At 39.0% G+C, this 11,365-nt stretch overlaps 1 long non-coding RNA gene across 1 annotated transcript; it reads right to left on the reverse strand.

The window, feature by feature from the left end:
* Positions 1-2,796: 2,796 nt before the first annotated feature.
* On the reverse strand, positions 2,797-10,552 carry LOC134296491 (uncharacterized). The gene is made up of 2 exons (XR_010003268.1): positions 7,673-10,552; positions 2,797-3,374 (listed from the first exon to the last, which is right to left on the reverse strand). It is a non-coding gene; the product is annotated as an uncharacterized LOC134296491 (long non-coding RNA).
* Positions 10,553-11,365: the final 813 nt, after the last annotated feature.

The raw sequence follows: 11,365 nt of genomic DNA on the forward strand, positions 1-11,365 counted from the left end.
TTTCTCATTTAAGACCTCATCAGATGATCTTTGAGCTATGTTACCATGCACTTAGGAAACTGAGCTCCACGGGAACCCCATGGAGACCATCACATGTCATAAGGGCACTTCTGATGGGACTCTGTGGCACTCAGTTTCTAAAGCATATGGAAACGGTGCCAAGAGACCATCTTCAAGCTGCAGAATGCAGAATAAAGTGGAGAAAAGACTTGGAAAGGCATAAGCATGTTGGATAGCTGGCCATTCCAGGAGATAGAGAAAGATGGGAGGGAATAGGGTAAGATGGTTCCCTCCACTTTCCCGTTTTACCCTTCTTTCTCACCACCCATCTGATGAGGTCCCTAAAAGCTTTACTAGTGGAAGTTTTGCCACTATATACAATTCTGGCATTCAGACTTTATTTCATGGAGATGGTGAACTGACACAGTTGTGGAACTGTCACCTTTGTGGTGGCTCCTATTTCACTGTGTTGTGTGATACTCATTGTGATGAAACTGTTAGGGACCGCTGATGAACAGAACCCATCAATAGTCCTTGATAGTGCCACAGTGCCAGGACTTGGGCCCCTGGTGGCACAGTGTGTTAAAGTGCTGAGCTGCTGAACTTGCGGACCAAAAGGTCCCAGGTTCAAATCCTGGGAGTGGAATGAGCGCCCGCTGTTAGTCCCAGTTTCTGCCAACCTAGCAGTTCGAAAACATGCAAATGTGAGTAGATCAATAGGTACTGCTCCAGCGGGAAGGTCACGGAGCCCAATGTAGTGATGTGGCATAACCCTGAAGGTGTCTACGGACAACGCTGGCTCTTCGGCTTAGAAATGGAGATGAGCACCAACCCCCAGAGTCGGTCACAACTGGACTTAACGTCAGGGGAACACCTTTACCTTTACCCAGGAGTTACCGCATGCAAAAAGGTCTCCAAGCTTATGTGGTGACATCTGTTCCTCTCCCTGAGGTTTTTTCCTCTTTAAACAAGCACTTTAAAAAGAAAAAAAACAAAGGAAGAGGAAGAGGCACAGTGGAGATTGTAGTTATGCCAGCCAGGTGGAAATGCATCTTTCCACAGAGAAGGTATCACATTTCCTCAACTGCAAGGCTGTGTGATGCCACCTGTCATCATAGCATTTTTTATCCTGTTCACTACCAAAAAATTCCTGAATTAGACAGAAGAATGCAATGGACACTTGGTATTCACTGGGCTTTGGTTACAGGATGCCACGTTTTCTCTTGACAAAGGAGACTGAAAGCAGCTCATCATGCAATCTGACCAAAACGACCTTGGCCAGGACTTCCTACAAGTTTATAACCTGGGTTGCTTGAGACATTTCCGGGCACTCCCTCCACCATCCTGACATTATTTTTTCTGATTTGGTTGAAAACATGCCCCATTCACTATGACCTGCCTCTTTTATCTCTCCTCTCTTTAATGGAAGTTTTAATTTTGAAAAAAAGAAATTCTCCTCCCAGTGTAAACTGCAAATTCCATCTTTGAGCGACTTCAGTGTGTTCTGAGCCAAACTCCATCTGTGATGCTCTTGCTGGCAGACGTCAAACAGCTTTGTTTTGCTTTGTTTTTAAAAATGAGTTCCTACCTTTTAAAACACAATAGGAAGGCAATTGTGAAAGTAGAGAAGAAGAAGAAAAACAGATGAGGGGCAGTTGGATGGGAGAGCAGGGAGCAGGGGATTTGTGGCCAGAGGTGTTTTTAAAAGGTTGATGAGTTTGCTAGAAAAGTTCTGTCCTAACTGGAGGAGAGATTAATGGATCAGGTTCACCAGGCATGGTAAGGGAACCAATGCCAGTGAGAACATGATCAATACCTGTGCTTAACCACTGGAATGACTGGCCAGAAAGAGCAAAGCAAACACACTGGAGAATGCCCCACTACCAGTGCCGCCGCCTCCTCCAATTCTATTGTTTATAGAAAAGGAGGCAGGACTGTAGCTGGAGCCATAGTCCATCTTGAGGCTTTGTAGTTTGGTGAGACGCAAGTACTCTTTGGCAAAGAAAGGTAAAGACCTTGTAGAATGTCAGCTCTCAGGATTTGATAGCATTGAGATATGGCAGTAAAATAGGTGTTTGACCGCATTTTAATTCTATAGCAGGCTTGTGCACTGATTCGGTTTGGTCAGTTCTCTTCGGTCAATCCTGCTTATTCGGATGGCCATAACAGCAAGGGCTCAGGCACCATGTTTTTTTCACCCAGAACGGCCCACGTGGCTGCCAGGCACAGTTTCTTCCCTTCTATTCAGGAGTTTGTGGCACATGCTTCCTTAACTCTGTTCCTCAAACCCAGACTCCCTTGAAGGCAAGAAAGAAAGGGTACGAGGAATGGAAAGGGGAGTCTTGTAGGTTCCCCATTGCAACCAATTGGCTGGATCTTCCCAGATCTTTCAGCTGCCTAGCCAAAAACACATATTTTCATTAGCCAATTTTCAGAAGACTCCCACTAATGGATCTGGGTACCCAACAAAATTTGGATACCAAAAATGGATCACCCTCCAGTTGAATTGCACAAGCCTAATCTACAGTATAGATGCAGTCCTAGTCCCAAGTATCTGAATGGTAGTTGCTTCCAAACAAGATTTCATAGAATCAGATTCATAAACACCAAATATCTAGCTTCCAACAGTAAGCTGGGAGGTTCTCTTCATCAACTATCACAAATTGATTATAACATTACATTCTGCCATGCAAGAAGAGAGAGATTTTTCTTTGTCTCTATCAGTCGACAGCTCCACCTAGCTTCCCCGATAGCATGTTCACAGAACCCAAGCAAAAAAGGACAAGGAGGCAAAAGTTGGTTTTCTTTTCTTTCTTTTTTATTGATGGATTATTTTTTAAATTTTATAGGGGTTTTTCCCCATGATATATTATTTACAGATCTCAAGGTGCCATATAACATGGCCGGTGACTCCTGCTCAATGCCCAGGGGAAGGCGAAAAACCTCCAGGATCTCAGGCCAATCTGCCCTGGAGGAAAATTCCTTCCCGACCCCAAAATTGGCGGTCAGCACTACTAGCCCTGGGCATGCCATGAGCAAGAGCCATGCGCAAGAGCACACATACACAATCTGTGACCTGTTCCCCCCTCCCCAATGCTATGCCATTGTCCAAGGTGCTGTTGCTCTCTTCCATGGAAAAACAACCTGAATGAAATCAGGGCAATGGTGGTATGATTCCTTTTTCATCGACTGGACGTGCTATGATGATCAAATGTGAATATTGACTTCAAAGAGGCTGTTTTTCCTTCTTCACTATCACAATTTAAGAAGGATATTGTCAAGCTGAATGTGTCCAGAAGAAGGCATCCAAAATGGTGAGAGATCTGGAAGCCAAGCCCTTTCAGGAGCAGGTTAGGGAGGTGAATATCTTTTGCCTGGAAAAGAGAAAGGGACATTTTAGCTATGCTTAAATATTTGAGAGGTTAACATATTGAAGACAGAGCCAGTTTGTTTTTGCTGCTCTGAAGACTACGGGTGTATCTACACTATAGTATAACTTAGCACCACTTTAACTGTACTACGGAAATATGGAATCACTCTCTAGCAGAGAAGACTAAAGAACTTGTTAAACTACAGCTCCCATGATTTCAGGGTATTGAGCTATGTCTGTTAAAGCGGTGTCAAACTATATTCATTCTACTGTGTTGATTCACCTCAAAACATGTAACAGCAAATTCTAACTCTATGAAAAAGAGATTCCACATAAACATTAGGAAAAACTTCCTTATAGTAAGAGCTGTCCAACAGTGAAATCAATTGCCTGGGATTGTAGTGGAGTCTCCTTCTCTGGGAGTTCTTAAACAGAGTTTTTTCTTTCTTTTTTTCGTGTCAGGAGCAACCTGAGTTGCTTCTGGTGTGAGAGAATTGGCCATCTGCGAGGACGTTGCCCAGGGGACGCCCGGATGTTTTTGTGGTTTTTTTAATGTTTTTACCATCCTTGTGGGAGGCTTCACTCATGTTCCCACGTGGAGCTAGAGCTGATAGAGGGAGCTCATCCACGCTCTCCCCGGGTGGGATTCGAACCTGGCAGCCTTCAGGTCAGCAACCCAACCTTCAAGTTACAAGGCTTTAACCCACTACTCTACCGGGGTTATCTGTTAGGAGTGCTTTGATTGTGTGTCCTGTATTGCAGAACAGGACTGGATTGGATGGGTCTTGTGGTCTCTTCCAGCTCTAGAATTCTATCCCCTCTCTATAGGCATCCTAGTTGTTGGCCTTTCCAATAACTGATGCTGCTTTTTTCCTTAACTACTCTTCTAGGCAAAAATCCATCATGCATTGGTGGAGCTTAAAGCCCTTACAATCCCTGAGTCCCTCAACAAGGGAAAGAGGGTGGGATATAAAACCAAGCATATAAATAGTACAGTCCAGTTCCATCCAGTTCTCATAGTAGCTTCCAGCACTGGATTAATGCCACACAACCATTAATTGGCCAAGGAAGAATAGGCAGTGTCCAACTGCCATATATTGTAGTTTACTGATGTTATATGTTTGTTTGACATTCTCAGTAGAAATAGTTCAGGTTCAAATTGAATAGGAACCACTGATTCATCATTTTGTAAAAATTTTCTGAAAGGTCATAGCACAAGATTTCTTTAAGCCAATAGTCCACATTTTTCCTATATATCTAATTCTTTGTTGTGTCTGACATTTTGTGCCCATTGAATCATACATTTCTTTTTCAATTCTACTTCCATTTCCATCTTCAGTAATATATCTTCCCAATACAATGTTCTTCATTATTAAATAACTTTTTTGAAAATTCTAATTTTTCCTTTTAAATTCAGCATTTTTATGGCAAATGTAAATCTTTATTTCAATTGCCAATGTCTGTAACACTGCAGGTGAAGTCTTGCATCCATCAATTCATCTTGAGTTTTATATTTGTATTTATAATCTTCATGTATTATTAAATCTCTCTTTGTGATCCATTGTTCTCCTTTCTTTTTATCAAATTTGTAGAATGCTTCTTCCAGTGAATCGATAACGGGTTTCTGGGCATAATACATATTTGCACTTATTCCCTGATCTTAGTATAATTCATCTTATAAAATGGTGATTAAAGTCAGCATATGCTTTTCCTTTTTGACATTATATATAGGCATGCCAACTAATTTTAACAATCTCTCATTTTCTAGGATTAGCCCATCTTTCATTCAAACCAATGTGCATGCTTCAGAGTACAATTTTAAGTCTGGTAACACCAATCTTCCACTTTATTTTTCATCTTGTAAGATCTTGAGTGTAATTCTGGGTCTCTTATCTTTGCCAAATGTATTTAGTCAAATCTTTTTTCCATTGTTGAAAGGGTACATCACTATAATTGTAATTTTTTTAAAGAAACAGCATTTAAAAAAAAAATTAGAACATTTTGTGATATTCTTCCCAATAGTAGTGATGTTAATTTATTCCATCTTTATATATCTATTTTTATTTCTTTCCATGTCTTTTCATCACTGTCTTAAAATAATGTTGCATTCCTATTTTAGAGCATTATTCCTGGGTATTTTCCTTTTTTCTGATTTGTAGACAAGATATTTTTTTTAATTCAGATTTCTCTTTTTCTATTAAATTTTTTTGTAAGAATGTTTGCTCTTTATTTATTATAAGACCGCCTATTTTTCCAAATATTTCCTATGCATATAGTAAATATTCCATGTTTTCCATCAGATCTTCTATTATAACCATAAAACTGAATGCTCTCAGTTGGAATGTTTCATTCCTAATTTTCAGCTCTTTGATTTTTCCTCCTATCTTCCTTAATAATACTTCAAATGCCAAGATGAACAACAGTAGGGATAAAGGACACTCTTGTTTTGTGTCCTTCTGGAGTTTACATTCTTCGAAGAGTTCTCAATTCACTAAAATTTTGGAAGTTTATGCTTTCTAAATTTTTCTGATTCATTTTATTATGTTAGTTCCTAATTCCATTTTTCTAAGATTGCAAATATAAACTCCCAATTTAAATTTTCAAATGCATTTTCTGCATCTATAAATTCCAATAATGCTACTTTTATTATGATTATTCAGCCATTCCATTGTGTCCAAGGCTACTCCTAGGCAGGTGTGCACTCAACCCTGAGATAAGCTCATGCAAAAACGGTGACAGTGGACGTTGTCCAGTGAGGGAAATAGATCCACTTCAGGACTGCCCCAGTGCCAGAATATGGAGAGAACTTCATGAGGGTAGAGATTGTCACTCTTGATCAGACTTACGAGTTCTACTCAGGTGGTCGGCTAGAACATTGTCCTTTCCCAGGAGGTGAAGAGATATGAGCTGGATAACCCTGAGTATGAACCAATTCCAGTTGCAGAAGGAGAGTACCAGAAGTAAGGGGAGAGAGTTCCCCCTGCTTGTTGATATAAAATTTTGTATTATCCAACTCCGATATCAGCAGGGTATCTGGTGCATGCTCCTTGGCTGGAGGAGGTTGCATGTCTGCCAGGGCAGTTTTTGTGCGCATGCCTTCCGGGAGTGGAGCGTGGAGAGGGCAGGCCCTTGAGTAGCCAACACCCTAGAAACAGCTGGCGATGTTGAGGCCCCTGAGGTGGTAGTAGCCAGAGGTGCAGTTGGCTTTCGTCTCTTTTGTCTCTCAAGTCGTTGGCCCCTCTCCAGCCCTTTGGTGAGTCTAGATAGTGGGAGTTCCGAGGGCTTGGACTTTTTAGCTTTTAGCTAAGTAGGGGTGGGCTATCCAAGTGGGGAGAGGTTCCCCATCGCAGGTAAGAGAACTTCCAAAATCGTGCTGCTGGAGGAAGAAGCAGGTGGTCATCCCTTTAACTGGGTAGAGGGAGAAGGGCTTGCTCGTATAGGAGGGCCTTAAGCCTAGACTTGCAGTTCATGCGAGCTTGGGGGGAGGTGAGGAAAGGCACTCATGGCAAGATTGACCATGTGGCCCCTCCCCCAGGAAAAGGAGGCAAATAGCTTGCCTGTCAATATTGGGCAGCTTCCCCGCACCGGCCGAACATTTTTAAAAGAAGTTTATAGATGACCTTACTGGCAGCAACACAATCCAAGTCAAGTAAGGGCAAAAGGAATCACAATGTCACAAACAGTCCAGGTCAAAACTAGTAATCAGTCCAGTAGCATGATCAGCACAGTCTAGATCAAAACTAATAATCAGTCTAGTAGAGTGGTCATCACAGAAAAACTGAAAAATCAAAAGGATTTAGTAAAGCTAATTTTAAAAAGCAGAGAGAAGTTACTAGCTGCTGTAAAAGCGGTGGACAAAAGGAACTGAGGCGGTAGCCCCTCCCACTGGCTATATATGTCTAATGTATCCTCACAGCTTCTAGAGAGTTCCAAACTGACTGCACAGCACAGGAAATACCCCATATGTGCAATTTTACAGAGACCACAAAAAAAGTAGTATATTTTCTCTCTGTGGTCCTTTGTTCTAAACTGAACACCAGCTTCTGTGTTCCTGACCTCGGCTATTTGAAAAACACATTGACAGAGAAATATGCTTCTGTGTGTGCTTATGCTTTTTCTGTTCCCTACAGCACTCCCAAAAAGACCAAAAAGACCATCTAGTCCAGCCCTCTTCTGCCAGGTAGGAATAGAAGATAAAGCGCTAACAGATAGCACTATTAAAACCACTAATTTCTTCCTCATCACATGCATCATGCAATAATTATAAGAATGCCCAAAATTAGTTTGATCTGTTTATTTTACCTATTTGATGTTGTTTACATATGTATTTTTATTTTGTTCACTGTTTGCTCTTTGGGCTTGGCCCCATGTTAGCCACCCCGAGTCCCTGTGGGGAGATGGAGGCGGGATAGAAAAATAAAGTATTATTGTTGTTTTTGTTGTTGCCACAAAAACAATAACAATAACAAATGATGCATAACTTAGCTTTACTTACCCCAAATCTCTCCCCATATCCAAAATAACCAATGAAAGGGGTACCTTCTTCTCTGCAAAAGGAAGCTGTTTAAACTGGTTTCGATTATTGGTTTGGAAAGATCAACAGAAAAACATCACATATATAGCTAGGGAACTGGCAATAAAGACATTTAGAGAACATACCTTCACATGTTGCTCTTCCCAAATAGGGGGCATTCTTTAAATACATATTTTTCACTTCACACAAGACATCTTATTATGAGCATAGTCCAGTAGACACAAATTACAAAGTATTTCTGCTTTTCATCATACTCCCTTTTTTAAAGATGTAAAAGATTACAATTTCAAAGTCAGGGCATTCCCTGCAAAGAAATCTCTCACTACATGATCAGTCAGAAAAAATATTCATGATTTTGGTTGAATTGGTCAAAAAGCAGAAAAGATCAGAGACTATTTTGTTCAGAAAATTACATATAAGGTAAACTACATAAACAAAAAATCAGGAAAAACACAAATCAAACAGATCTACATGCAAACAATCAATTTCTCCTTCTATATTACCTATAACAACTAAGAAACTAACAAACATAAGGACATACATGACTTCCAAAGACAAAAGATGCCTCTTTGGGCCCTACCTGTGGAGTGATATTTATTTATGATGTTTTACGCATCCTCTTCTTAAAGTACAACATTTCAACTTAACTTTTGCTTTCAGTTACCAATGTTTTTAAGAGGCAAAGCTGCTTTCAAACCTGCAAAAAAAAAAAAACCATCAGACAAGTGAATATTTAAGTAAACATGGTTTTAATAGACCAGCCAGGAAGAAAAAAGGAGTGAAGAATCTGCTTGTTTCAGTAAAGAACCTACCTGTCTCTTATGAACTTATCTCCATGTTGGCATACTCACCATTATCTTCTTAAAACTCTTCCCATAGCTCTTATCCCACAGCAGTATTTTTACTCTGGGTTTGTTGCTTGTGAGAAACAATTAAGTGAATGTCATTAGTTTGTTTTCCTACTGGTTGAATGCATTATCTTGACTGGAAAAATACCATTACCCCTTGAAATACTAATTTTAACTAAAGGTTATTTAGAGAGTCAGGGAAAGACAGAATTTACCACTGGAAAATCAGGAAGTACCTACCTCATTTCCTGGATTTTTTTTCATTCCAGTACATTTTCTTGTTCTAGAAATGAGAATTGTTTCTTACCTCTTTATCCAGAATCCTTAGCGTTGTTCTGTGTCTTCTAAAAGCAGCACAATCTCTGTATGTTTTTTCAAACTTTCTTTACAAATAAGCACCACCACTCTACCAGTTTTGATCAGTCTTACCTTTCAGCATCTCCAACTTCAGATAAGTAAATAAGAGAAGAGTTGACTCGTTTCATCTTCCTTTCTTTTTAAATAAGGCATCTTCTCTACACTTTGGGTTCAGGGTTATTCTAGCAGAAGTCTTCCTTTCTTTGTTATCACACATACCGTGCAGTAAGCATCAGAAAGCAAAAACTAAGTAACTGCAAGAGTACTTTGCTGACTTACTGGAGGTATTAATTCCTTACCTTCCACTGTCTCCTATTCCTCTCCCTCTACATTACACCTATGCTGTTAACATTACTGTAGATGCATCTTCCTGTTGGTTTCCAAAAGAAATCTAGAAAAGGTTGTATTTCATGCTTTCAAGATTTTTAATATTGTCATTCACGGGCATTTGTTAGTATTGAATAAACCAGTAACATAGCAGCATTCTGGACTAAAGAAGGAACTACATCTCATTTCAATTTACAAAAATCCCTTTAAATCTGTAAAGGAAGTAGAAATATTTAAAGGTGACTCTTCAATGATTGGTTCTAACAGGCCAATGGGAAGGGAAAGTAATTAATAATCTGTTTTCTTATCTGTAAAGAGCCGACACCTAAGGACTTACCATCACTTTCGTATTTTTCTTGCATGTCCCTCCAGAAGCATGCTGTTTCCTTACATCATACTCAGTTTTGTGGTCGCTTTATATGAGTTGTTAGCTTCCTTGCCTTGAATGTTATAATACTGAAGGTTTCTGTTCAGAAGGTCCTAAAGCAAAGGTCATATTATACAACATTTTTCAGATTTCAGAATTCCCTTTCAGTTCAAGGAAAATGAACCAATCAATATCAAAACATCACTGTACTTTCAGAGATATTTGAATAGATGAAGAGAACAGAAAATGAGTTAAGTCTTTGCATTTGGGCAGTAAACACATCTGCCTATGAGTTAGAGATGTTTTATATTCTCCTTTCAGAGGACAAACCATTGAAGAAGTAGTGTTTCTTACCTCACATTAGACTTACTGAGTTTTTGTTCCTTTCTTGATCCTGTTGAAAACTATTCATGTAATTATGCTTTTCCAGTTCTGTCTTTTAAAAAAGGGGTCATTGTATTATCCCTTCCAAATGTGCAAAGAAATCACTAAAGGATCAAATAAATGTTTAGCCACCAAAATGACATCTGTAGTGACTGGTCTTGCGGAAGCCAGTTAGCCATGAAAAATGATCAACAATCTTTCTTTGCGATAAAAGGATATAATCTGAGGACCTACCTTCACATTGCTGGTTTTTATCTGTGACATTTTTACACTTTCCTCTCCTTGAAGGAGTTCAGTCAATGTCATCCTTTACAACACTTGAGGCCTTTGTATTACTCATTTGTTTTTGTTTTTTTAAATTCTGCTAAAATGATGAAACAAACATTTAACCATCATAACTCTTTGACTGTTAAAGGGAAAGAATAATGACCACTTATCTGTTTTCTTCTCAGTAAAAGTCTTACCTTGTGTTCTCTTTTAATCCTTTAATTCTTTCTTAATCTTAACAGAAAATAAAACATCTCTAATTTTTCTAGTCAGTCTTTTTGTTGTAGTTTGCTTCTTTAATTTTCTTTGTTGCAGCCAATATATATCCTCCTATTTTCCTGATGTGATCTGTCCAAGCATGTTATTATTCAGAGAAGTAGTGGGATAAATATGAACAACTGATAATACTTGATATACTCACCTCAACTCCTGGATCCCTCTTTTTTAAAATTATTTTTAATCTTATCAGAAGTTAAAACATTTATAATTTTTCTGATCAGTTTCTGAATTGGATGACACCTTTTTGTTATAGTTTGCTTCTTTTATCCCTTTCCTGCAGGGCAAATGCATTATTGTATATAGAGGAATAAACATTATTTTCATGCTGTAATCAGTCCAAGCAACATGGGTGAGAAGGGCGGGATATAAGTATTGTAATAAATAAATAAATAAATAAATAAATTATTATCCAGAAAAGCAGATAGAGAACTATTGGGATAAATGTTAGCAATTGGAAATAGTAGAAATACTCACCTCATCTCCTGGATTCCTCTGTTGTAATCTCCTTTAGAAAGTACAACTTATGTTAAGATAGCTTGGCAAAGTAAGAGTTAAGCACTGGAAATAATGAAATGCACAATTCAACTGCTGAATATTCAAGAGCAACTTTTTTCCACTTTACAAAATAGATG

This window comes from Anolis carolinensis, chromosome 2, assembly GCF_035594765.1.
Source record: "Anolis carolinensis isolate JA03-04 chromosome 2, rAnoCar3.1.pri, whole genome shotgun sequence".
Lineage (NCBI taxonomy): Eukaryota > Metazoa > Chordata > Lepidosauria > Squamata > Dactyloidae > Anolis > Anolis carolinensis.